Here is a 26,913-nt window from a genome sequence, read left to right on the forward strand (position 1 = left end):
CCCAAACTCCATTAGTTAAGACCATGGGGTTGTAATAGTGGTAGTTATTTTCAAACCTCTAAGAGTCTTAAAATGAAGGAATTCTGTCTATAATAACAATCACAGCTTTGTACCCACAGAAGTGACCCCTTGACTCAACAAGGACAGTTGCACCTTTTTGATTCTGACAGCCCAGCAAGCAAACTCCAGAGAAAGAAGGGTGTCGATGCCCCCCACGCACCTGCTCTGCCGGCTTCCTACCTTCCTTTCCCGTGGCTCCAGGGACCTGCCGGGGAGTGCCTTCTCCCCTCTTAGAGACTAACAAAGTCCAGATGCCACATCCACCAAGACTCACCTGGCCTTCAAACCTACAGCGGATTAGTTACCTCTGCAACTGCCGGGCCTCCATGGAGGGAGCTGATTCATTAGGACAAAGTACAGTGTCGCTACCGCAGGCTGGGACAGTCCTGACTTGGCATATTTGCTCAGAAGCTGGTAGGGATTGGTGCTTCTGTTTGCCTGGTCGTGGACTGAGCCAGCTGCACTCTGTGAGAATACATCCAACTCCCCACAACAAATAGGGAAGAGGGACACTAGGGAAAGGAAGCCCAGAATGGCCTGAGGCAGCCTGGTCTGTGGGGCAGAGCGCCACCTTTGAGGTGTGAGTGTGTGGCTCTGCCAGTGGCTGGCTCTGTCGCTCAGCCTCTCCGAGTCTCGGTTTCTTTTTCTAAGGCTTAGCTGATGAGGCTCACCAAGAGGAGCAGGTGTAGGGAAGTGCATGCGCTACAAGCAAGTCCACACTAAGAGCAAGACTTTCCAGGCGACAGGAACTGGCTGCTCACACTGGGACAGGTGGGGAGCAGATACCTGGAGGCCCTGGTCTGGGTTGCCCTAACCCACACGTTTCTCCAGTGAGTTTGTGCGGTCAACTCTGTGTTCCAACTGAAGGGCAGATTTAAGTCCCAGTACTGAACTGAAGGCACTGAGAAGTTTGCACTCACAAGAAAGGAATTTCTCACATTTGAAAAATGTATTTCTTCATGCTGCTAAGGTGAGCATAAAGTATGTCATGTCTCCTTTGGAATGTACATTTTAAATTTTAGTTCTTGCTATAGGTAGGCCTGGTTTCGATTCTTTCAGCAAACTTGTTTGTTTTGTCATGTTACATATTAAACCAAGCACTCACACATGCTAAGAGAGAGCCCTACCAACGAGCTATATCCTCAGCCCTGTTTTTGAGAAGGAAGTATCACTAAGTTGCTCAAGCTGGCCTTGAACTCACTCCATAAACAAGGTAGACCCTGAGGATGCTATTCCCCAGCTCACCTTACTGAGGAACTGCGATTTGAGGCCTTCACCTCCAACCAGGTCAAAAAGATTTTTATTTGCCAGCATTTGCCACATATACATATAAAAAGATACTATCCTTGCTTTCAAGCCACTTAGAACAAATTAGCTTTTCATGTAGTTCCTGTTTCAGGGGAAAACACCATTATCTGGTCTTGTGATCAGACAGGTAGTATATCTAAGCCATCAGACTTTCCTTCCACCATTAACCTGAATCCTAGCACCTAACAAGACAGTGTAAAACCCTCAGAGTGTAGACAGTGGTTTCTTACCATGCGAGGCCATGAGGTCTGGCTCGCCAGCGGCTGCATCATTGCTTTTGATCCCTCTCAGAAGAAGCATTGGAGAAGGACACACACACATTGACAGCAGGAATCAGAACACTGTTAATTATCAAACAGGCTCTATATCACATTCTGCTTTTATATATGGCAATAGCAGTCATAAAACTCTGACACAATTCTTTCAGCTTGTGAGATGGCATTAGACTCACCCTACAACAAAACCTACATTCCTGGGATGCTGACACTAAAAAGAATCTCAGAAATCATTTAAGCAACTTCAATTTTAAAAAACAATAAAACTAAGAACTACAGAAGATTTACCCAAGATTTTACAAAGCTAAACAACCAGTGGGAAGAGTGTTGGTATGCTGCAGCTAGCTGCCTTACACAGCGCTTCCCAGAGCTGATTATGAAATATTCAAGAGTTATGTGACCTGCTCATTAAAACAGAGGTAATTCAAAACTCCCTATGCTGTGGCCATTTACACCACAGACACTGGCGAATGCTATTCGAAAAGACGGCTTGTTTGTTTTTCAGTGAACCCGTGTACCAGAATACTGAGTTCGAGCCTGGACTCTTAGTTCTGAACTCCCTGTTCCTTCAGTTATAGAGGTGTCATTCTCTTGCGAGCCTTAGCTGCACACTTCTAGTTTAAACATCTAGCCCAGTTGCTCTAAATGCTCCTTTTGTGGCATCCCAAAGCATCTCTAATTATCTCAAGAGTTATTATGAAACTCTTCAAACACTCACTAACCAAAATTAATTTTAATTAGCTTTAATTATTCTGTATAGACATATGGCATACAACAGTGAAATGGGTCACACAAGGAAACAGATTGTGGTGGGAATCTCACCACTCCAAAGCATGTGGGATTTCTCAATCCCTGATTTCTCCAGCCCCAAATAGTTACAGTTACCAAGTCTTTCTACCTGGCAGCTAAATTCTTCCTGGTTTCCAGACAAAATTTATCCAGCTTGACAATGCTTTAAGAGCTCAGTCTCTAGTAGGAGGTGATTTGAATTAGCCCTGGCACTCTAGACTTTGGTTGCAATGCCCCTGCATGAACTCATAGATTCCCTCATGCCCAAACAGCTACTGTCTTTACATTATCCTTGCCCTGGTGTCCTGCCCTCGTACCTGATTCTGTTCTGTATCCCAGTTATTCACCAAGAGGAGTCTTAAGAACTTACTACTCTGTGTGAATTTCACAGACATCCTGGCTCCCTTTCCAAATACCAGACTACTGTCTACAGTCTTGGTTCAAAGAAGAGTAGCTACCCAGTATATAGGCCGAATGTGATTTTCTCCAAATATTTGCAAGTTGAAATCCTAAATGCTATTATGATAGGGTTAGGAGTGAGGCCTTTGGAGGGGCAACAATTGTGTTAGTGGAGCTCTTGTGAATGGGGTTAATGCCCTTGTGCAAAGGCCCAAGGAAACTTTCTTCCTCTCTGCTCTCTATCATGGAAGGATACAACCAGATAACAGGAACCTGAAAACACAAAATCAGGTCCTCATCAGACAGCAGTTCTACCCACAAATCCATCTTGGACTTCCTAGGCTCTAGAAGTGTGAGTGACAAAGCTCTATCATTTAAGCCATCAAGTTTGGGGAAAAGTGTTGCAGCAGCTTGAGCTAAGAACTATCCTGGTACAAACCGTGTCTGACAAAAAGACCATCACTGTTAACAGTGCTACTGAATCTCTGGCCATCAGATGGAGTTGGCAGAGGTGAACACCCAGCTCCAGGTCATGTTTCCCATGAGTCCCCCCAGTCCTGTGACCTCAGGACTGATTAGAGTCACAAAGAACAGTCCAGCAGAGACCGTTCCCCAGCCTTGGCCTTCTTTTATCACCAAAATTAAAAATTCAGAGAGCAAACTGAGAAGTTCTGTGTCAGCACATTAGTGGTATTTATCTACTTTCAGGTAATGGACTTTTATATGATTTTATTTTCCTCTTCTTCCTTGTTCATAGTATCTAACTTTTCTAAGAGAGAGAGAGAGAGATTTATAGAGATGATGATGATAGGTATCATTTAAAATGATAAAATAATTAATGTTGCCTTTAATCAATATCACATCCCAATGTGTTGTCACAGTAGTAACTAATTGGTTACCTAAGTTACTAAGTAGGACAATCATACCCCACAAAGCTTCTAAGATTGATTAACCACAGCAAGTCTGCTATTGTGGGGATAATTTGAACCACTCATTTATAAAGCAAGTATTTGTGAAAGAACTACTGTATACCCAACCCTATCATGTGCATCTGAAGCACATAGAAAAACAACATATGGTCCTCGTTGTAAAGATGCTTTGAATTCGGTGAGGTATCAGATAGTGTATGCAAGGATTATCCTAACACTGATTTTTCTGGGGAAAGGACATACAGAGGAAGGCGTGGGTCAAAATGGGGGTGGAAGAGTACATTACTCAAGGCTATTTGAGAAGAAGGAACAGGTAGAACTATACATGATTATACAAGAAAAAATAACATATGTGCATAGAAAGCAAGTACCACATGTTTTAGAGAAAGAGAGTCAACATGAATTGGTACTCTGTTACATAAAAAGGATTGGGGAAGAAGTCAAGGACATTCTCCTGCACTGAAAGGATGCTGCATCTTTTATTTTCTATACAGTAATCTTGGGAGAGGATTCCATTAGTTAGGAGAGATGATGGAGTCAGTTTGAGACATGTTAGGTGTGAGGGACCTCGGGGACACAGATAGGGATAGTCAATAAGGCATTAGCTGTGATGACTTGGAGACCAAGAAAGAGGTTTGACAAGAGTGGTGGCTAGCATGACCAAGAACATGTAAGAGCTAGACCCAGCAAGGGAGCCTGATAAGAATGAAGATAAGAATGAAGTAGCAGACAGGTACTCTAAGAAGTGAGAGAAGACAGTGACCCATATGCCCAAGGAGATGATGGCTTCAAAAACAGGAAGACAATCAGCAATTCCAAACTTGGAAGAACATTGAGAAGGGCCACAAAAGAAAGCAGATGTTCTCTGAATCACTGGATTTGACTGTTAGGAGGTCTGAGGGTCTTTATGTGAACTATTTCAGTGTAGCTATGCTCAAGGTGGTGTGGAATAAGACTTAGGAAGGATGTAATAGCAAAAGGAAAGTAAGGAAAAGGAGACAGAAAGCAAAAGGATCTTTCTTGAGGCTGGGTGGGCCAAACCAGGCTGAGGCTACAACCAGTACTGAGGTTTGAGGAATCTGTTTAGAGTGGGCAAGGCAACATACACGAATGTGCTAGTTCATATGGATGAACGTAGACACTGAAGATGAACTGAGAGAAGGAATCTCAGAAAAGACATGTGGATCCTAGGATAGGGGAGCACATATTTGGACCTGGCTAAGAGGAGAGACACATACCTCTGAGAAAGGGATACAGCAGGTAAAGACCAGTACAGATGAAGATGTGTCTATACAAACAAGGCCCAAGAAGGAAAACTCTCTGGAGTAGATTGGTCAGGCCTACTGGCTGCCTCTAGGGTGAGCATTTAGAAGGGGACTTGCTGTGGGGAGCTGCTTGTTAGTTTCCCAGCCATCCAGCAGCTCAGACACAAAATAATCACACAGAAACTGTATTATTTAAAACACTGCTTGGTCCATTAGCTCTAGATTCTTATTGGCTAACACTTATATCTTAATTTAACCCTTTTCTAGTAATCTGTGTATCACCACACAGCTGGGTAAAGTTCCCAGCATCTGTCTCTGGTGAGGTTAAATGGCCTCTTTCCTGACTCCACCTTCCTTCTCCTAAAATTCAGTTTAGTTTTCCCCACCTACCTCTATCCTATCAGGCTAAGCCAGTTTCTTTATTAACCAATGGTATTCACAGCATGCAGAGGGGAATCCCAAATCACCTCCCTTTTTTTGTTTAAATAAAATAAATAAAAAAGGAAGGTTTTACTTTAACATAGTAAAATTACATATAACAAAACAGGCATCAAGCAAGAATTAAAGTTATAATACTTAAATATACTTTATCTTTTATCATAATTAAGGAAAACCATAACTATCTATTCTTCAACTCCATCAAAGACTCCAGAAGGATATAATATTGCCTAAGTAAACAGGAAGTGTATTGTAAACAATTTCTAAAACTCTAGAATTGACAGAGACATCTCACTACCTGGACAGTCACCCAAAGTTCTTCTGTACCACTAGGGCATCCATCTTCAGCCTACAGGCCCATAATATCCAGCAGACTTTTCTATGAAGCAGGAAATTTCAAAGACAGTTCCACCTATATTGGCAGTTTGTCAGTCACTTTCTTCTGTGTCCTGCAGAATGTCTAGCAGACTCTTTCATGAATCAGGAACCCTTTAGGAAAGATTAGCAGTCATTTCTCTGTGGGTCCTGCATGTCCAGTTCACATTGCATACCATCAAGCAGTCCAGGCAAGAGCAATTTCTTGCCCAAATGGCTAACCAACACCATAAGAAGCCTCTTTGATGCCCATCATCCTCTTGAAGTAATTGGTGCTGCCAGAAGCAGATGTGTCTCACCGTCATGAAAGTCCTAAGTTCTTAAAATATTTTAAATGCCATATTCTGAAGGTCTCTGAAAGATTTTAAGAATACTTGTCTAACTGAAATATATCTATATATATCTAGGAAACCTAACTAACATGACTACAATCTTGACTATTAGAGATGATTATCCATTGACCTATATTTCTTAATTATATATTACATTTTTAAATGAGCTGCACAAACAAAAAACCTTAATACCTTAATCAAGAGCAGAAATATATATAGAACAAAACTATGTAAACTTGTATCAATAGACCAAGATCCATACCATTGTAAATTATTCATCTGTACATCATATCCCCCTTTAAATATAAACAATATTTGGGAATTTGAGTATAGTTCTCTCCAAACTGCTTCCTGCTTTTTGTTGGACAAAGTAATTTTTGGGTTGTTCACATTGACCTTTCAGAAGGTCTTGGTCCATCAAGCCATAATAGTCGGGAATGATTCCACAGGTTCTCATTCTCTGTGGAAACAAAACAACCACTTTTCCAAAGCAACATATTCTTAGACCCAAATTTTGAAAACAAGTTACCTTTAAAGTATTTATGTTGGTTACTTAGCTTTACAGTCAAAAAATTCAAAGAAAACACAACAATATACATAATCCATACTCTTTGTGTATAGTCCATCTTTTCATGGCTTATTTATTTTTACTCTATTACTTTTTAGTATTTATTTTGTTATTTTTACTCCTTTAATCTATTACTGTCTGTACTCTGTCTCTTTAAAGATTTTACTTCATTTTAAGCCATTTACTTCTTTTTATAACTCTCTATAATCATTTTTCTTCTCTCTTCCAAGCCTACCTACATTTATCCAACACTGTGACTCATTTGGAGGTCTTTTCCATCTGAATTTGTCTTTATTGCATATTTACAATTATTTTCTGACCAGAAGTGCTTCTTAAAATGCTAAGCCCTTCTTATGAACTTAAGTGGCGCCATTGCTAAGAGAAATATGGCACTGCTTCCTTGTTCCATCCAGTCCAGCATGGTGGAGCTGTTTGCTGCATCTAAGAGCCATTTTTAGCATACAGCCAATCTATGTTGCCATTAAGCAAGTTGTAGCACTCTGTTCACAAGCCCCATTTAAATGTTGCATAGCCATAACTCCAGAAAGAATCAGAGTTTGTGCTGGCAGCATGACCCAGAAAGCCAGCATTTCAAATAACATGGCTTTTTTTCCAGCTACCACTAAGTCAGAAAAACCTCTCTTAAAGGAGCCATGCCTCTGCTTGTCTCTAGCAAACAGAGCCCACTCAATAAAATGCCACTACCAAACCATGCTTAATTCTGTTTTTTGTATCTAGGATTCCTTCCCAAACTCTCTCTGGTTTTAAATAGATTTTAGTTGGCTACAATGGGCACCAATTTGTTGGGGGGGGGGCTGCTTGCTCATTTCCCAGCCACCTGGCAGCTCAGACCCTAAATAATCACACAGAAACTATATTATTTAAAACACTGCTTGGCCCATTAGCTCTAGCTTCTTATTGGCTAACACTTACATTTTAATTTAACCCATTTTTAGTAATCTGTGTATCACCACATAGATGTGGCTTACCGGGTAAAGTTCCCAGCGTCTGTCTCTGGAGGGGCTACATGGCTTCTCTCCTGACTCTGCCTTCCTTCTCCCAGCATTCAGTTCTTCCTGCATCCAAGAGCTAGAGAAACAGCCCATCATCCAAAAAGGACTCCAGGCTTCCTTGGCAGCCCCAGGCTGGCAGAAGGGCCTTACTGCTCATCCATTCACCCTCCCATTTTATTGGGATCTTCTGAGTCAGTACGAGTGCACTGGTAGATGGATGTTACTGTGACTTCGGGATCTGTGTCAAGTGTCAAGGAGCAGAGAAGACTCACGGAGCAATTAAGAGGAACAAAGGTCTTTAATAGCAGAGTGTACTTCCTGCTGCAGATCAATGGCTGTGAAGTCCTCAGAAGATGAACACAACTCAAGCCTGGAATCAGAATGTCTGAACGTGAGTCCCTGTTCTACCATCTGCCGGTCATGTAAACCTGTTAGTTGTATCTCTATCTCCTTTTCTTCATCTGCAGAAACTTATTTTACAGAACAATAATAAAAACTGACAAATGATTTATATACAATGAACACTCAAAAGGTGCTAATAATTACCACTTCTCTGGATGTGCTAGAAAATGTGCCCACAAAGTATTCTGCACACATCACCAGTAAGAGGCCAAAATATCTATTATGGCTGTGAAATCAACAAATCCTCCTGACACTTAATGCAGTGCCTACATTGATCCAGGACTTAGAGGAAAGAGACAGTGTCACTTGACTGCACAGAGGGGGGAAAGTGAATGGATTAAGGTGAGAATGTTGGTATTAGCAAGTTTAAGAAAGTATGGTCTAGTGCTTCCTACACAGGAGGTTGATGGCTACAGGAACAGGGCAGGATGCCACAGGATGAAACATGAACTTTCTTCTATAAGCTATTTTAAATAGATTTAATTTAGCATCAATACAAACATTCTGGAGGGAAGTTTAAATTTGCATTCATTTTTAAGACAAGCATGAGATGTCAAAAAACATTCCACTTTGGCTATGAGACAGATACGCAGACACATACCCTGCACCCCCAGAAGTCATTTCTTGCCACTTGGTGGGGAAGTTTGAGAGACATATTCTTAACAAGAGCAGACATTTCAGACACACAGAGCCAATGAGCTGGAAAGAGCCTCTGGAAGAAGTCCATCCCTGCAGGTGAAGCCATGGCTATGCCAGCGAGGCTCAAGCCAAGGCTCCCACTGATGTGCAGTTCTTTCATTTACAGACCTAAAGCACTCTGAGCTCACTACTGTTGGATAAGAGTCTGTGTTATATAAGACCTTGAGTGCTCAACCATTACACCACACCCACTCACTAACCACTCATACAGTCTTAAAAGTCTAGCACTGCCTTGATTTTCCTAAGACACATGGTGTGTCTTCTCTAAAGAAAGTAGGTCCTCGGGGTCCTCATAGAGATGCATCCTCAAATTTAAAGCTCAGATGCTCTTCCTGATGGATGGATGGATGGATGACACACAGATGTGTCTCAGGATCCTATCTCAATTGTCTGAAGACTGGGAATACCCACCAGCTCATCAGACTTTTCCTCTCCAGATTACACAGCCCCAACCTCATTCATCAAATCTCTATCTTAATCTTTCTGGGGAGTATCAAAGTTCCAAAGAACTTGGAACTGATGGGACTAGAGAGATAGCCCCGTGGCTCAGGCCACTTGCCGCTTTCAAAGGACTAGAATTTAGTTGCCAGCACCCACGCTGAGTAGCTTACAATCACCTCCAACTCCAGGGCATTCCACGTGCTCTTCCTGACTATGGGCACATGCATACATGGGTGCATGAATGCATGTACACACAGAAACAAACACATGTGCTTGGATCCACATAACATAAATCTTTTTAAAGGTGGGAATTGAAACTAAGCTTTGATTTTTAACTCAGCTATTTTTCAGCCACATGCATTGAAAAAAATCACTCAATTGCCATAATGTTCGAGATTCTTCATCTGTAAAATAAAATCTTAAAAGTGCTTCTGTAAAGGGCTGTGATGTGGATGAAATGAAATAGCACATGGAAAAGCACCAAAAGAAGTGCCTGTTAAACACGGGGTGGGTTTGCCTTTCATCCAGGCTCCTCACGTTCTGCATGACAACCTAAGCTACACATTCAGGTGATGGTTGATCAGATGCAGTAATGAAGAGCGCTTTGCACTTGAAATTTTGCATTCCAATGCCTCTGCTGATTAGCTGCAAAACAAACAAATTACTTAACATCTCAGGCAAAGTATCCTCCATGGTTAAAGGAGTGGGTGATAATAGATACCTTTATAAGACAATGGTAGAATAAATGAGATAAAGTGCTGTTGGCAGCATATACCCAATGTTTGGTTATATTTTAAGAATAAACAAATACATAGTCTATCTAACAGGTGTGCCTAAGCTGTTGTCCACAGGGCCACATGAGCCCAAGAGTGGTGATCAATGTAGGCCAAGACATTTGGAGATCACATTGTGCAGCGATGTTAAAAAGTTAGACACCCCTTGCTAGACATACTTAGAAAAGCATCTATATATTGTAAGTGTTCACAAAGGTACTTATTAAAAGAGCGTGGCTGCCAACAGTTGACAGATGAAACCTCATGAAGTAATGAAGCTTCTGCACAGAGCCGGAGACATGGCTGACTGGGTTAAGGTACATATCATAAAGCATAATCTGAGTTTGATCCCCAGACCCACATGTCAGGAAAGAACTGACCCTCACAAGTTGACCTCTGACCTCCACATAACCACTGTGGTGTATACATACATACACAAACTAAAGAAATGTAACTTTCAAAAACTTAAAGCCTCTTTCTGTACACCAAAAGAAACTGTAAGGAAGTCAAGAGGCGGCCTCACAAAGTGGGAGAACATCTTTGCCAGCTGTGCATCCAATGGTGGACAGATAACCAGAGCAAGAGAAGAACTTTGAAAAAACTAAAGAACAGGAAAACAAACGATGTCATTGAAAAATGGACCATAGTTGTAAACAGAGAATTTAAAATAAATAAACAAACAAATAAATAAATACAGATGACTAAGAAGGCTTTCGAAAGTGTTCAACATCATTAGCCACTGGGAGGAAAACAAGAATGAGGAGCTTCCATCCCATACCAGTCACAGCAGTCATCAATCTGAAATCAAATGACAATGAATTTGGAGAAACAGGAGCCCCCACTCACTATTGGTGGGAGTGTACACTAGCACAGCCATTATGCAAATCAGTCTGGAGGGTCCTCAAAGAGCAGAACAACATGACCCAGCTATAGCTCTCATAAGCATAGACCCAAAGGGCTCTATATCCTACTAAAGAAACACTCATTCAAACATGGCTCCTGCTTATCTATTCACAAGAGTCAGGAAATGGAATCAGCCTAGAGATCTGTCAACAGATGAATGCATAATGAGAATGTGATACATTTACACGGTGGAATTTTATTAGCTATAAATAAAAATGAAATTGCAAGTAAATGGATGATACTGGAAAATAATTATACTGAGTGAGGTAACCAGAACCCAGAGAAACAAACTACATTTCTCCCTTGTACGTGGATCCTAGCTTTAGGATCTGTGTGTTTAACTTGAGTTCTTAAAGAAGCCAGGAAACTAGAAAAGGGTCATTGGGTCAAGGGTTGCCTAAAGCGATGGTGAGTAGCAGAATATAGGTAATATGAAAACAAATGGAGGGGATTACGGGAGGTGTTGCTGATGCAGAGATAGAGGAGGAGGGGAAGAAGGGAAGGGGAAGAAGAGGAGGGGAAGAAGGGAAGGTGAAGAAAGGCAGGGGAAGAAGGGGGAGGGGAAGAAGGGCAAGGGAAAAAGGGGGAGGGAAAGAAGGGGAGGAAGATTAACCTAATTGAAGAGTATAAAAAAGAGCCATATAGAAGTTATTATTTGTAAACTGATTTTAATATATATTTTAAAACGTAGTTAGAAAGAAGTTAACATGTAAGCTAGATACTGCACCTAATAGTTACAGTTATTCAGCAAAATCCCATGCCAGATGTACCTCCTTATGAGTTTCCCCAAAGCAATACAGGTTCTTGCCATTCCTTTTGGTTGCCCATCAGAACTAATTTGGAAGACACTATTGCTGAAGACATCATACATCTTGGGTGCGATGTATAAAGATATGAGCTAGAATGAGTCTAGAAGCTTCCTCCGTGCTAGCTAGTTTTCATTGTACAGGAAGTTACTATGCAGGCTTCAAGGGGGTGGGGCAAGAAAAGGAAAGAGTGACCTCCACCCAGCTGAGAACTTTGTGAACTGCAGTATCAATAAGCCAGGCAAGATGAGTTTCCTGGCACAGTGCTGACCAAGCGTTATGGGGGTGACCATCCACTTAACTTGCTTTTGAGGCCCACTCTGAAGAGGGAATTCATGCCTAGTATTGTGAACTGGTTTAAAAATCCATGACCGGGATCTTGGACACTGGGTAAAGGGAATTTGCCACTATTGTTTAGCTAAACTGACATGGTGCCTAACTGCTTTCTAAATATTTATGCTTATGCTTATAGACAAGTGCTGTTTTCAGCCTTAATCAGAGAAGTTTCTCGTTGCAATGAATGGTGGTGAATACAGAAACGAGGGCCGCTCTCAGTGCTGAGACTACGTGACGTCTGAGTGTGCAGCCCTAAAGAGGACATTTACAGCACCTCCTCTAAGGCTCAGAAAACAATGAGGAGGGGATGGGAAAATAAAAAAGAGCCAACAGATAGGGAGAAGGGCAGAGAGATATTTTCTTCTGGGCATAACATAGCCAATACAATATTATCTCACAGTAACCACAGCTACCTGCAAAAGACCTACATAAGACTGGACCTGTCAACAGTCAATCATGGATTTGGGAGAGGCCCTTAAGGCTCTATGCCTCCCTCCTAAACAATTGCCCACTGATGGATTCTGGAGGAAGGGCAGTCATTGTCTTTAGTTGTGTACTCCAGTAAATAATTCCAAGCATGTAGTCATACATACAGTCCTGGCTAAATTCAGTGGGTAACAAAACAAAAAGTGAATGTATGAAAGAAACTTGTAGAGGGGAGGAGAGCTTTAGAGATAGGAGGGAGACAGAAGAAAAAGTGGGGCTGGTGGTAATTAGAATTGTGTACGTTGTACACATATCTATGAAACTGTCAAAGAGCAAATTCAGCAAAAGAATTTTTTAGTTTATCATTCAGCACTAACGAAATGACTTGTGAGCTGGCACTCAAATCTCATTTTATAGAAAGACAAGGAGTGTGTTTTTATTTTTATTTTAATTTTTTTATGGTTTATTTAGCTTTATTTTATGTGCATTGGTGTGAAGGTGTCAGATCCCCTGGAACTGGATTTTCAGACAGTTGTGAGCTACCATGTGGGCCCTGGAATTTGAACCCAGGTCCTCAGGAAGAGCAGTCAGTGCTCTTAACCGCTGAGCCATCTCTCCAGCCCCAAGGAGTGCGTTTTTAAAGTTCAAGTCTAACTAACTCAGTGACATCTTAGGATAAATAACAATCTTTATGATTTTTCTGAATACAAAATTTTTACTATTACTTTACACAAACACACACACATAAATAAAGAATTGGTTTTTTTCAACTGTTCAGAGTATGTTGTTATATTAGCTTTTATCTTTCATTCATTATGAACTTTTCACTTCATTATTCTTTAATATTGCTTGATAATCTAATCTGGAGTTACTATTTCTAATGTGCTGCCCTTTCTCTCTTCATAATGACCTATTGCTGCCACATCTTGTCTTTCCAAGATGTGCGTGTCCTTGCCTTCTTATTTCAACACCTGAGGAAATCAGTGGGATTCATTTTAGAAACAATAAAGAAGACCAGAAAGGGTCAGAGATTGTGCCAAGATCACCCAGTGCCTCTGTATTAGTCACCAAATGAAGGGCTCTACAGGAAATCAATCAAAGGACTTTTAGCCCTTGCTTTTATCAAAAAAAAAAAAAGAAAAAAGAAAGAAAGAAAAGAAAAAAAAAGCAAAGTGCTTAGCAATGGGCATGGAATATATTTGACACAAAATGCAATTATGGAAAAATCCATTCCATGTGAATACAATGATTACAACCTTCAAAGTCATCAGCCTGTATAAATAGACTCGTTCAGCCTAATGATAGATTGGTGGGTAGGTAGACAGCTATTTAATGATAAAAATAAGAACTCAAAGATTCATTTCTGTTTTTCTCCTCACCCAATTTGTCAGCCAACAAAGTTTCACCCCCCCCGTTCTGGTGTTCTCCTCTGCCCACTGCTCATGTACAGAAATAGTCGGTGTGTGTGCTGTGTGGTTCCATACACGTGTTTCAATGGCACTTGCAGCCCTGGGTCTCTCAGTCTGGAATTGGTGCCTGCAGATAGAGCAGCTCCCCAGGAGGGATGTTTTGGTGCTGAATTTAGCACATGAGGGCAATTTCTCTAGGAGCCACTTATAATGCCAGGAAGCAAAGTTCCAACTCCAGTTCTGGAGGACATCGAAGGGCATGACAGGATGATGGAGAAGTTTCTTTTCTGAGCATGCATGTCTGCAGTTACCATGGCACAGCTGCCAACGGCTGCTGTTTTCTGGGGCCGGCCTATGAATGACTACTGCAGAGTCTGTGGGCTGCGCAAACGCTGCCCTTTCTGACATTGCTTCCGTGAGGCCGTTTCTCTAGAAGTTGCTACCACTGTTTTCTTTAACACTAAGAACACACTTTGTATTCCTCGTGGCATTAATGACATCGTGTCCTCATGCTGATTCAGATGTCATTCATCAAGTAAGTGATGTCATTAACTGACTCCAACTGTGGTATGGGCTCATCTATAGAGAATGAAAAAGGAGTTCTTTCATTCAACAAATAGTATTTTAGACAAATATTAATTCATTTGGTAACTGAAATAAAATGATCTTTCTACCATAGAAGCTTATTTTCCTTAGTTCCTATAGTAAAGAAAGCAAGTCCCAAAACTCTATGGAAAAAATACACAGAGTTCATGTTTTTTCTTAATAACTAGGGAGTAAGTGTCTATTATGTTCCAAGCTATGTTTTAGAAGTTAAGCCACAAAAGTGAACAAGGTGAACTTCTTCCTTGTATTCTTGGAGTTTACTGTTGTCTTGGGGTCTCTATTGCTATGATGAAACACCATGACCAAAAACAAGTTGGGGAGGAAAGGGTTTATTTGGCTTACATTTCCATATCATAGTCAACCATTGAAGGAAGTCAGGACAGGAATTCAAACACGGCAGGAACCTGGAAGCAGGAACTAACACAGAGGCTGTGGAGGAATTCTGCTTACTGGCTTGCTTCCCCTGACTTGCTCAGTCCGCTTTCTTATAGAACCCAGGACCAGCAGCCCAGGGATGACATCACTCACAATAGGCTGGGCCCTCCCCCTCCCCCATCAATCACTAATTTTAAAAATATCTTACATCTGGATCTTATGGAGACATTTTCTCAATTGAGATTCTTTGCTTTCAGATGACTCTAACTGGCATAAAATGAGCCAGGACAACTGCCTAATGAGGACACTGACAAGTTACAATTACAAATTACAATTGTGTATGCCAGGAGGGACATGAGAGTCCATTGCGAAGGTGTCACACCCAGTCAGAGAAGGTTTCCCCCAGAAAAGAAGAGCAGCCTCAGCTGAGACCTGCAAGATAAGAGTGCATGCTCCTGTATGCAGGAGGTGAAGGAGAGCAGTGTGCTCTGGGCAGGAGGGTGTACACTGGGGAAAGATTCATGGCAAAGGAAGACCTAGGGCACACAGCAGGCATGGGCAGGGCTGTGGGTCTTAGGCTTGGTAGTTTGAGCCTAAGACACAAAAAGCAGTGTTGACAGCTAAGACTGCAGAGCTGATTCACTCAGTCCAGGAGAAAGACCTGGGTTCTTTATACTACTTTAAAAACGTGTCTGATGAGAGAGGGGGAGGGAAATGGGAGGCGGTGGCGGGGAGGAGACAGAATCTTTAATTAAAAAAAAAAAAAACAAAAACGTGTCTGAGTCAGGCAATAGTGGAGCACACCTTTAATCCCAGCGCTCTGGAAGCAGAGACAGGTAGATCTCTGTGAGTTCAAGGCCAGCCTGGTCTACAGAGTTTCAGGATAGGCTCCAAATCTACAGAGAAAACCTGTCTGGAGGGTGGGGAGTCTGTAATTTCCACCTGCTCAACATCCTCTCATTTCTGGTAAAAATTCATCAGTTTTCCTTTCAAAATCTACCCTGTCCATTCTTAACTTAGGTATCACAAATGAGACATACCCTGTCTTTTGATCTAAGAATGGGCACAAATTTCAGGCATAAATATAAGAGTTTTATGTCTCATTCACCACAGGGACTAAGTCAGGGGCATGGATCTCTGAACTGCAGCCTGGAGCTGGTGATGGCTGCCACGCGGGACTCATACTGAAGCCACTGCAGAAGGAAGAGCGCCTCCCACTGGGTTAACTAAATAGTGCCGTGCCTATAACGTGAGTGGTGTGGGTGACCATTTGCTCCACCACCCACTCAGTCAGTCATAATCAGTAACTGTGATGGGCCTTGTGCTGCTATCAGCATCAGGAACACACAATAAAACCTAATTCTGCCCCACAGGTTTTTAACATCAGGTGGTAAGGCAAATAAAGGAATATTGGCATTTTAGAAAAACGGTGCAGGTCCCACTGGAGAGAACGGTTCCAGAATTCCAGACCGCGGGTGAGGCGAGACTTCTAAGTCAATCAATAATGTGTGGCTTAAATCAGCACAGGCGAAACTCAGGGACTGGTGGAAGGGAAGACTGACCTAGGGGTGTGTGTCTGATTCAAGACACAGTAAAGAGGCAAATCAGCAGGGGGTTAGTTGGACTTACACCGTCCTGAAAAGGGCACTGTGGGTGCTGAGGTCCCTGATCTTGAATTTTACTGGGAGAAGTGTGTTGGGCCATGGTGGGTTCGGCCGCCTTTGGGAAAGCTTGCTGGAAGAGCCTCCCAAGAGAAGTCTGAGGAGACATGCATTTGTGGTGGGTGATGTTCATCTGTTTATGTGTTGCTTCTTTGCTGGAGATTCTCTGGGCCTTCATTTAGGCAGTACCAACACCCAAGTCATAATTAAAATCATGGCTATGAATGAGCCCATCAAAGATGAACACAGACTTCGAAATAACAGCCTAGGTGAGAAATGGAGAAGGAAGAGGCCATGGAGACTGACAGAATCTAACAGCATGGAAGGAGATGACAGCAGAAAGATCAGCAAGTGAGCCTTACCACATAGTAAGCCAAGGGCAACCTGGGCTACACGAGATCCTGTAGAGGGAGAGACAGGGAGAGAAACGGCATAAGAGATCAAGTCCCGCACAAATTTGAAACTGTGTGTCTCAGTTCCCTGGGCTTAATGGAAGGATCAGGTCAGGGAGAGAGCAGCAGACTATGTGAGGTAGCCATGTGTTTTCAATGGCTGGTTTGTTGATTAGTGGGTTGATATAAAATGGAAGATACTTAGGTGAATTATTAACTCAAAAACGGGAAACCAATTTTAAAACAGAGGCTGAAGAAGCAGAGAAATAAGGTACTGGGTATTGGATGTGGAGGTCCCTGCAGAGGCTGACGGGGATAGGAGGTCCAAGAGAGATTTTTCCAGGTCAAAAAGCACACCTTTAGCTGGGTGTGGTGCCAAATTCCTGTAGTTCCAGCATGGGAGCGACTGTGGCAAGCCTGAGCTACCTAAGACCTTGTTTCAACAACAACCAAAATCCATCCAAGAAGAACAGCAATAAACACAAAAGGCCTGACAGCGAGGGAGGTTTGCAGACCACGTAGATAATTTTGGGAGCTAGACTAGGCAAGGTTGATAAGGAAATGTGTGCAATAATTATGTTAAAGAAATCTATTTCGTACATCATTTCTACTAAAACATCTTATGAATTTCCGACCGTTCCCAGTGACAATCTGTTGATCTATGGTGATGAGTTTCGGGAAGCTAAGACACACCACACAGTCACTGACGGTAGATAATTCCTAGTTTAGTCGAAACCACGGCCTGCTTTATTTTTTGACTCAGCTAAATTTCATTCGAGTCATTTTAAGAACTTTTATTTTGTCTCTCTGTCCCTCAAATGTCATTGGCAGTGAAGGTACTCGTTCCAAGCACTAATCACGAAAATCGATGCTAAGACATCTATGACAAGGTGGTATAGAATCGCTACTTTTAGGGCATCTTTCTTGAAAGCATCCTTTGTTCCTAACAATAACATCCTGTAAGTGGGCCCATCTAGGAGAATCTTTCCAGATTGTTTCAGAACATCACAACGTGATGAGGCCTAATTGGTGAGAGGTGAGATGCACTCATAAGGAAAATATCCATCCCCTTGGATGTGGATCAAGTCCAGAGCTGTGTGGGAAACGGTTCAGCAGGTGGGGAACTCACGCTAGGTGAGGAATCAATTACCGAGGAAGTTATCCATCCCGGCGCATTCACTTTCCAGCACACAAGCTGCGGCCCAGAGTGCCATATGGTTCATTGGGACCTGTGCCAGGACCCAAATCCAGTCTCTCTTCTCCCAGCCCAGCGTTGGTTCCTCGTCTCATAACATCTGTTTCTCCTACCGAGCTGCAAACTCCACAGGGCCCATCACTCCTTTCACCTTGTTTACTTAGGTATTCCCAGCAGAGAGGTGAGAATTAAAAATACCTGGGGGTCAATAAGTTAACAGCTCTCTAGTTAGATGACAGGTGCTCCCTTGAGAGGTTGCGCGCAAAGCCGATGAGCAGAGCAAAGAGTTTCCACAGAAAGAAACAAAATTTAAAAAAAAAAAAATCACCAACCTGTAAACACATGGTTTATGAACTCTGCAAACACCAGGAACTCTGGACACGACGTCAGGAGATGTAAACCTTGGGAACGGCAGCCACACGGGCACTGCTTTCTCAACGGATCTGTGCCAAGTCCTCGTTTGTCACAGTGTTGGCAGGCACCACCACGCCCCTAGTCATCTGTATAGCTTGAGAACAGAAGTTTCCACGTTGTCTCTAAGTCAGCTGTAGCCAGCTTGAATCCTCCTTAAAATATTTAACAGGCTCTATCCTCTCCCCAAACACTGTAATTGCTGAGCCTCCTTTCATCTTCCCATAATCAAACTTGCCTAAATTTTTAGGAAAGTTGAAATTACATGCGCGTTAGCCATACATTCCATCCAGCAAGCGAAGGCCCCTGCCAGGATATGCGGTCACTGTACAGAGTGAGGGTCAAAAGCCGCTCTAGCCACCACTGAATTTGAGGGTTTTTTTGCCAACAGGATCCTGTTCAGTTCTTCGTTTTGCTGAAACCATGTGCTGGCCGGAATGCCTTTCTTCTCTGGTTAAGACTAAATGCTTTTCAAATGAATCTGTTAGAAAGGTCTCGAGTGGGAATTATAGTCCCTCTTAGTTTTCTCCAGTGTGGGTTTGGTTTGGGAGAGGTTGTTAGTGGTGAGAATAAGTACTTACATCTTTGCTCCTAAATCAGGAGCTGCTGCTGCTGCTGCTGCTGCTGCTACATCCCATCATGACAGCCTGCTGTGACTCACAGCTGGCAGACACTGCAAACGGCCCTGCCACGTCAGCCACCCGGAACCTTTCAGCTTCAGCAACAGTTTCCCCACGGAATGCTTTAGTAGTAACTCCTGAGGCTGGGAACATGATCTGATCACCATATTGAGAAGGTCCCACTAAAAAGGGGCAGTACTTGAAAGTATAGATAGTAACCACACAGCCTTCTGTATGTCTGATGAAAATTCCAGAAGAGACTAAGCATTATACTGGCTTTTTTGGCAATCATGACAGTAACTTAATAAGTGCCCTTCTCACAACTGTATCAAGATTAATGGTAGTTCTTTGTTTTTTAAAGAAATTTATGAGTTAGGATAGGGAAAAATGGGGAAAGGTTTTGCTTATAAATAGGAGCATGGTAGAGTAAATTACTACAACTATGTTGTAAATCAAAACTAATAACAATTGATAATTCAGAGCTGACACCATGACATACAGCATTTTTTGGCCCATTAACAAGTGGAAAAATTGTATCATCCCTTTCTCCACTTTACACATATCCATCATTATGAGTGATTATATGAAATTATATATTAGTTATGTGTACCTACATTAGTAAAGGGCATAAGAGATATGAGGTGGCAGCGGCTAACCCTTCCTTTCTTTGAGAAAGTATGAAAGAGAGCGTTGGCAGAGTGGAAGTTGCTTTTTTCAAAGCCTCAGATGAAACAGCATCTTTTATGTCCTGTTCATGCAAAACAGTCTTGAATAGTGTACGTGCTTAAAGGAAAGTCTCTGTAAGTTTACAAAGTGCTAACTCAATGTCTGAAAGCAGTGGGATGCCAAATGACTTCTATTTTACTGTATAATTTAAAGTGTGTTTCAGTTTTGCCCCCTCAGGGAAAACTATTTAGGTAATTAGGGGGGAAATACAAAAATGTTTTTCTTATGTGAGAACCATTGACAAGTGGTAGCTTGACCGAACTCTTATGCTTGAGTCCTTTGCTGAATCTTAAATAGATGGCGGGGGAGGGGGGGTGCTGGTAGTATTTGTATGTTCTTTCTGTGTTCCAGATACACTCACAAATGCCAAAGATTTCATATACTTTTCTAGAATGGAAAAGTCACACCGGAAAGAATGGGAAACACTGGTCTAGTCCAGAGCTCCCATAGCCCTTCCCTCCAGGAAGATTTTTGTCAGAAATTGGTTATGTCACCTTTGGGAGGTGATGAAGGAACCCCAGAGCACAGAGATACTGCTAATAGTGGTGTTCAGCCCGTGTTACCTCAGATAATGCGCCCACAAATGACTCAGAAATCATTTATGAACACGCCTATTACAGAACGGTGATTGGCAGGTGGTGAACTAATTCCTCCTCTATTTCAACAGCACAGCCAGAAATTGGATAATACAAGTTCCTACTGATAAATGAGCAAATAACCAACACATGTTCCACAACTAGAACACAGGAGAGGGCACTTCTTTTTATTCAAACAAAGGAGGGAGGAGTTGAGGGAGCAGAAAAACATGATCAAAATATACTGTATGGAAAAAATTAAATAGATAATAAAGGGAAGTACATGGATGTATGTAAAATTATCTTAATTAGATGAATAGCAAATTCTAATGTGGAAAGTTTAGAAAATTCAAAATGTTCAATCATCATAAGGCTATGTATCTAAAACCCAGACACATCTCGGAAAAGGGAATCTTAATTTAGTCATTGTCACCATCAGACTGTCCTGAGAACATGTCTGTAGAGGCATCTCTGTGATTAATGATGTGAGAAGGCTCCAGTACTGTGGCGGTGACCCTCCTCTGGCACTGTGGCGGTGCCCACCCCTCCAGCACGGTGGCAATGCCACCCCTGCACAGCAACATTTGTTCTTCATAATAAAGGCAAATGAGGTTTGGTCTCAGGCTAGAGACCCTGGGTTTTACTGTGTGGACTTGGACAAGTTCTTTGGCCTTTTTGGACCTTCAGTTCTTCCCATCTGGAACAATGGAATACCTTGTGAATGTTTATCACCCCCAAATTCATATGTTAAAATCTTGACATCCAACGTGATAATATGAGGACTTGGGGCTTTGGGAAGATGGTCATGACATGAAGGTAGAACCTTCTTGAATGAGACTCATGTGATTTTAAAGGAAGCAGGTAGAAGATGAAGGCTCAGGGTGGGACACCAAGTTCCCTCGGGCAGAAGTCTCAGAGAATGCTTCTCCCAGAAGGAGAGATGTATCATGTGAGAGGTTTCCATGGCAAGACACAGGTGGAAGGGGCAAGACACAGTGACTGAGAGTGCCCAGGTTTAGAAATGAGATGGGACACCACCATGGCGGAGTGAGAAGTCCAGAGACACTAATGGAAATTGTTTTGCAGCTATGGGTTGTGAAACAGCCCCTCAGAGAACAGGAAAGTGACTTAACTACAGCCAAGAGTCAAGAGGTGACAGAGGATCCCCTGGAGCTCTGGGTTTCTAAATTACCCAAGAGTCCTGATGGGTATGTCTATGCGACACATTCTGGGATTGGCTGCTCAGATGCAGGGATAAGTGACAACAGGGATTTATCAAATCTGGCAGGGCCTCTTATCCCAGATGCCTAGGAGGTTGAGGTAGGACAGAGAGTTGAAGACCTACCTAGGCTGCAGAGCAAGTTCAACGCCAGCCTGGGTTGGGGATGTAACTTAGTGGTTGCATCCCTTCCTGGTGTGTGCAAAGTTGAGGGTTCAGTCTCTCCGGTAAGTGAGACATTTGTCACGTCTGGGAGTTTCCCAGGTAAAGGCGTGAGAGTTGAGCCTGGACCCTGTACTCGTGTTGGGAAGGGTGGATGCTGAGATACGAGGGTGGTTCTGAGTACATGGTGGACTGGTAAGGCTGAAGAAAAGAATGGTTGAAGTTGGGGTTTAAAAGGAATCAGGACAGAAGTGAGGAGGTGTAAAATCAAATTGGGGTATCAGAAACTAACATTTCCAGTAGGGCTAATGCCTGCAGTCACCATCTCTAGAATATGACTGTGACATTGTGTGGCTGAGTAGGAGAAGGGGTTATTGGGAACGAAGGAGGTAGGGAACTGAGAAGCCAAAATGTGACTTGAATTCTCTGTATCAGAGGTTTCTAAATCTGGTCACATCATTCAGTGGTCTGGGAGTCAAACACTCCACGCCCTGGGGCTGGAGAAATGATTGACTAGTGTAGAAGTGGCTGCTCCTGCAGAATCCAGGTTCCATTCCCAGCATCCACATGGTGCTTTACAACTGTCTATTCCAATTTGCGGGATCTTTAGCCCTCTGCTGGCCTCCATGGCACCAGGCATGGTGTGGCATATAGTCACAGATGCAGACAAAATACCCATAAATAAATTTTTTTTAAAATTAAATTTAATAAATATGTGTCTTAGGGCAAGCAAGGTGGCCTAGCAGGTTAAGACTATCGTGGCCAGACCTAAAAACCTATAGAACCCACATGGTGGAAGGAACAAGCCAACTTCATGTCTCCTGCTGCCCATTTGGGCACTGGAAACAGAGGAGGAGAGATAAGAAGAGTGATACAGGATGTTGACCACTGGCCTCTACAAGCTCCCACATATATGTATATACATTCTCATGCACACACACGTATGTCACACATACACAATAACATACACACACACAGAATTGCATAGGGATCAGAGGCTGGGAGTTTTATACTTAGGTAATCACCAATAAAACGTGGCAGAACTGTGACCATAGCCCTTCGGGGGACAGTAAAGAATCAGTTGTATTTAGAGCCTTCCTTTTGTAGCATCATATGCCACTTAATGGCAAGGATATGTCCTGAGAAGTGCTTCTCTGGGTGATGTTGCTAGCACGCTGACACCAAAGAGCAAACATACTCAAACCTACATTGTAGAAGTCACTCGCTGCAGCCTCCTGCCACAGCCAGGCAATGTGGTAAACCTGAGATGTGTGGTATGAAGCTGCTGCTTATCATTCACAGTCAAACCTTTGTTAAGTGGAAGGAGCACACTCTAAAATAACAGTAAGGAATATGTGTGGTAGAGTGACTACGTAAGCCAGAAGCACAGGCATCTGTTATCCGCCTGTGTAACTGTATTGCTGTACTTTATTCAGCTGACATCACAGCGGGCTTGTTTAAATCATCACCACAAAGACGCGAGTGACGCATTGTACTGTAATGATGGTTCCATGTCCACAAAGGCCCTACAGGAGCTTTTGACTCCATTACGTTACAGGAAAACTAAGACATTTGTGGTTCACCGTTGGCTGGAAGACCATTATGTGAAGCAGGGCTATATTTTATTTAGACTCTGAGGCAGCATGTTAATTTCCTGTGGCTTCCATAAACAAAGTAGCATAAACACAGAGGCTTCGAACTGTAAGAATTGTTTTCTCATTGTTCCAGAGCCAGAAGTTCCAAATCAAATGTTAGCCTTGCCCATCCTCCATGTCTGCTGGCTCCCAACCATCCTGGCGGTTGCATCACTCCAATTTTTGTCTTTGTCTTTATGTGGCCATCTTCCCACTGTGTGTGCGTGTGTGTGTGTGTGTGTTGATTACTTTTCTCACCAATTGAACAAAACACCTATCATGACACAGAGATGGCAGCACTCTGGTGGTGGGAACTCCTCATATCTCTAGTGGTGGCTAACCAGGAAGCAGAGAAGGCTAGACAGGAAGCAAGGTTGAACCATACCCATCCAACTCTGTCTCTTTGGCCCTATCTTCATCAACTAGGCCCCACAACCCTCACAAAACAGTACCATCAACTGAGGCCTTCACACTAAAACGTATGAGACTAGAATCCATTTCTCATTCCAACCAAAACTGTGTAAACCTCTCTTTCCCTAGAACACCTAATCTTACCTGGATTATATATACAAGTATATATGTTCAAATAATGTTATATTCACAAGTTATAAAGGCTTATCATGTCAACATATTCTTTTTTAAATACTTTATTTATTTAATTTTACATACATTGGTATTTTGCCTGCATGTATCTCTGTGTAAGGGTGTCAGATCTTGGAGTTAAAGACAGCTGTTAGCTGCCATGTGGGTGCTGGGAATTGAACCCGAGTCCTCTGGAAGAACAGTCAGTACTCTTAACCACTGAGCCATTTCTCCAGCCCCAACATATTCTTTATGTGGAACAATCTAACAAGGGGTCTGTGAGTGGTGCCGTAGGGACAGTTAGTAATGACATTCTTACACAAAGTACACGGGCTCTTTGGGCCACGGTGAAATCTACCCGCCACCACAGCTAAAAGAGACAGCAGTGGGTTTTCTTTATAGACCTCAGTATCCAAGCAGAGAAAAAAGTAGTCTGAAAGGCAAAAAGACTGTTCTGAGGGGTTTGGGGGTGTCCTTCCTCAAACACGCCTATGGGAAGGAGAGCAGCGCTGATTCAGGGAAAACCCATCCTCACTGTCCGTAAACATTCAAACTTTTCTTTCAGGGCATGTTAGTGACATCTTTAAATACACAAATAGCTCTTATTTGATGAGAAGCTACAAACTGACAAGATAATGAAAGCCTGAAAGATTTCCTGCTAGCTCCCCATTAGCAGAACATAGTGCACCTGGAGAGACGAAAGCAGAGAAAATGACCTGTGTTGTATACAAATCCCAAATTTAGTTAAATGGGCAATGCGCTCTAGCAATCAAGGATTAGGTGCCCATTCCTGTAACACTGACATGGAAAAAAATAAAGTGCGCATCCTCATCCTGCAAGAATTTATGCACCAGAGGGGATGTGAAAAAATTAAGAACCAATATGAAAGACTAACCGTAGCTAAAAATCCTTCTTTAGCCACGCACAGTGGCACACGCCTTTGGTCCTAGTACTCGGGAGATGTAGGGAGGCAGATCCTCATGAATTCAAGGCCAGCCTGATCTACAAGGAGAGTTCCAGGACAGCCAAGACTGGTATACAGAGATGTCCCATCTCAAAAAAAAAAATCCATCTGTATTATATAGACAGACCAATACAGAAGTTCAAAAATTAGAAATTATTGATCCCACGTTTATCCAATTTTGGTGCTTCTTTGGCCCCTACTCCACCAGCCTGGCTGGACTCTTTCCCTCAACTCTCTCTCCATGAGATTCTAACATCTCTGTTTTACAAATGGAAAACCAGGATTCACAAGTTTGAAGTGATTCACCCAAGATCTGGTAACTCTTAAGTCAGGAAACTTTTGCCCTGAAATCCAGAGCTTTTTCTACACTACACCGAAGGATAAGGAGGGTTTAGAAAGGAAGGAGAAACAAGAAGAACATTTTGAGTATGGGAAACAGGATTAATATTTTATTACTACATTGAGCTCATTGGCTCCTGAGAGCCAGCCTATGTCCCCAGATGAGACACCACTCCAGTCTCTTAAAATACCTGCTCTTAGACTATCTGGGTCAGTGAATGAAGGATCACGGGGTCTCCTTGTGGCTATTTTTAACTTTTTAGAAAGGAATCTTTAAAGGAGAAGATAAAAATTAAGTCAGGAAATCTATTGTCTGAAAAGGAAGCCATGAAGTAGAAGTGGCAGGTTTTTCACCCTGATATGTGAGCTGCAGGGCGGGCCCGTACAGGGTCACTGGGGAAGCAGACAGGTGGGTCAGTGGACTAACTGGCCAGCCAGTTTAGCCTAACCAGAAAGTCCCATATCCCAATGACAGATCCTGTCTCAAAAATCAGTGCAGACAGCTCCTGAAGAAGGAGCTCCAGAGTCGACCTCTTCAAAGTATGTGCACATCTGTGCATGCACACCTGCACAGCACACATGCGTCTGCACACACAGAAAAATTCTAAATAAGTTAAGTTGAGAAGTGACTCCCTAAGGTCACAGAAGTCATATCTGCAAGTAGGTTCTTTTAGCCCAAATCCTGTACGTTCCACTCTCAGCAGGCCCACTTAGAAGCCTGGTTTGGGCAAGAGTGTCAGACAGAGACAGGAAGCCTAATAAGCTCCCCATGATGCTTTACTTCAATGGGCAATTTTGCCACATTATTTTAGGTTACTTTTATAATCCCCCATGACACTGACCTCTAATATTGTAAAGCTCTCTTTGATTGGATTTGGGTCCCAGCAAACTTGGAGAGTAATAAGATCTTTGTGCTCACTATTCCTGTGTAAAAAGTACTATTTTTACTTTGCCCTAAAACTATTTCTTTAAAATGATTTAAAAAATCATTCCTAGTTTTATCCTCTGGCACTTAATAAGTTCATATTTTTATCCAATGATTTTCATTATTTCATAAATTTCAATCATGCTCTTTCTTACCCTGTGGCTTCCAGAATGAAGAACCCTAATTCTTTTATCGCCCCTCACTTTTTAAAAATATGCTGTCTGCACTCTTGATCAAATGAGATGTCCTTCTCTAGACCTTGACTGGCTCTGGGTATCTTTGAAGTTCATCAAATCACCAGGCCCCCATCACTTGGCCTATTATTCTGTATAAAAGAGCACAATGGCTTCGGCTAAGATGTAAAAGTCTTTTTGAGACATTAAAAAAAAAAATCAAGCAGTCCCTTTGCTCTGTGTCAATCCAGCATACGCTGCAAAGGCTTACGTTTTCCTTTGACTCTGAAGGAAAGTGAAACACACAGGTACAAGGCAGCCTTGTAATCCATTGTGGAAATGGCAACTTGAAAGCTCTCACCTACACCAGCTCATCTGACCTTCGCCTGAACCACAAGATGCAGAAGA

At 42.4% G+C, this 26,913-nt stretch overlaps 1 protein-coding gene across 1 annotated transcript in view; it reads right to left on the reverse strand.

The window, feature by feature from the left end:
* Positions 1-18,761, reverse strand: part of Sec16b (SEC16 homolog B, endoplasmic reticulum export factor) — a 60,471-nt gene extending 41,710 nt beyond the window's left edge. The window contains exon 1 of the mRNA XM_057770025.1: positions 18,508-18,761. The gene's annotated coding sequence lies outside the window, so the exon portion shown is untranslated. The remainder of the gene's footprint in view (positions 1-18,507) is intronic.
* Between the last annotated feature and the right edge of the window lie 8,152 nt (positions 18,762-26,913).

Source organism: Chionomys nivalis, chromosome 5 (assembly GCF_950005125.1).
Source record: "Chionomys nivalis chromosome 5, mChiNiv1.1, whole genome shotgun sequence".
NCBI lineage: Eukaryota > Metazoa > Chordata > Mammalia > Rodentia > Cricetidae > Chionomys > Chionomys nivalis.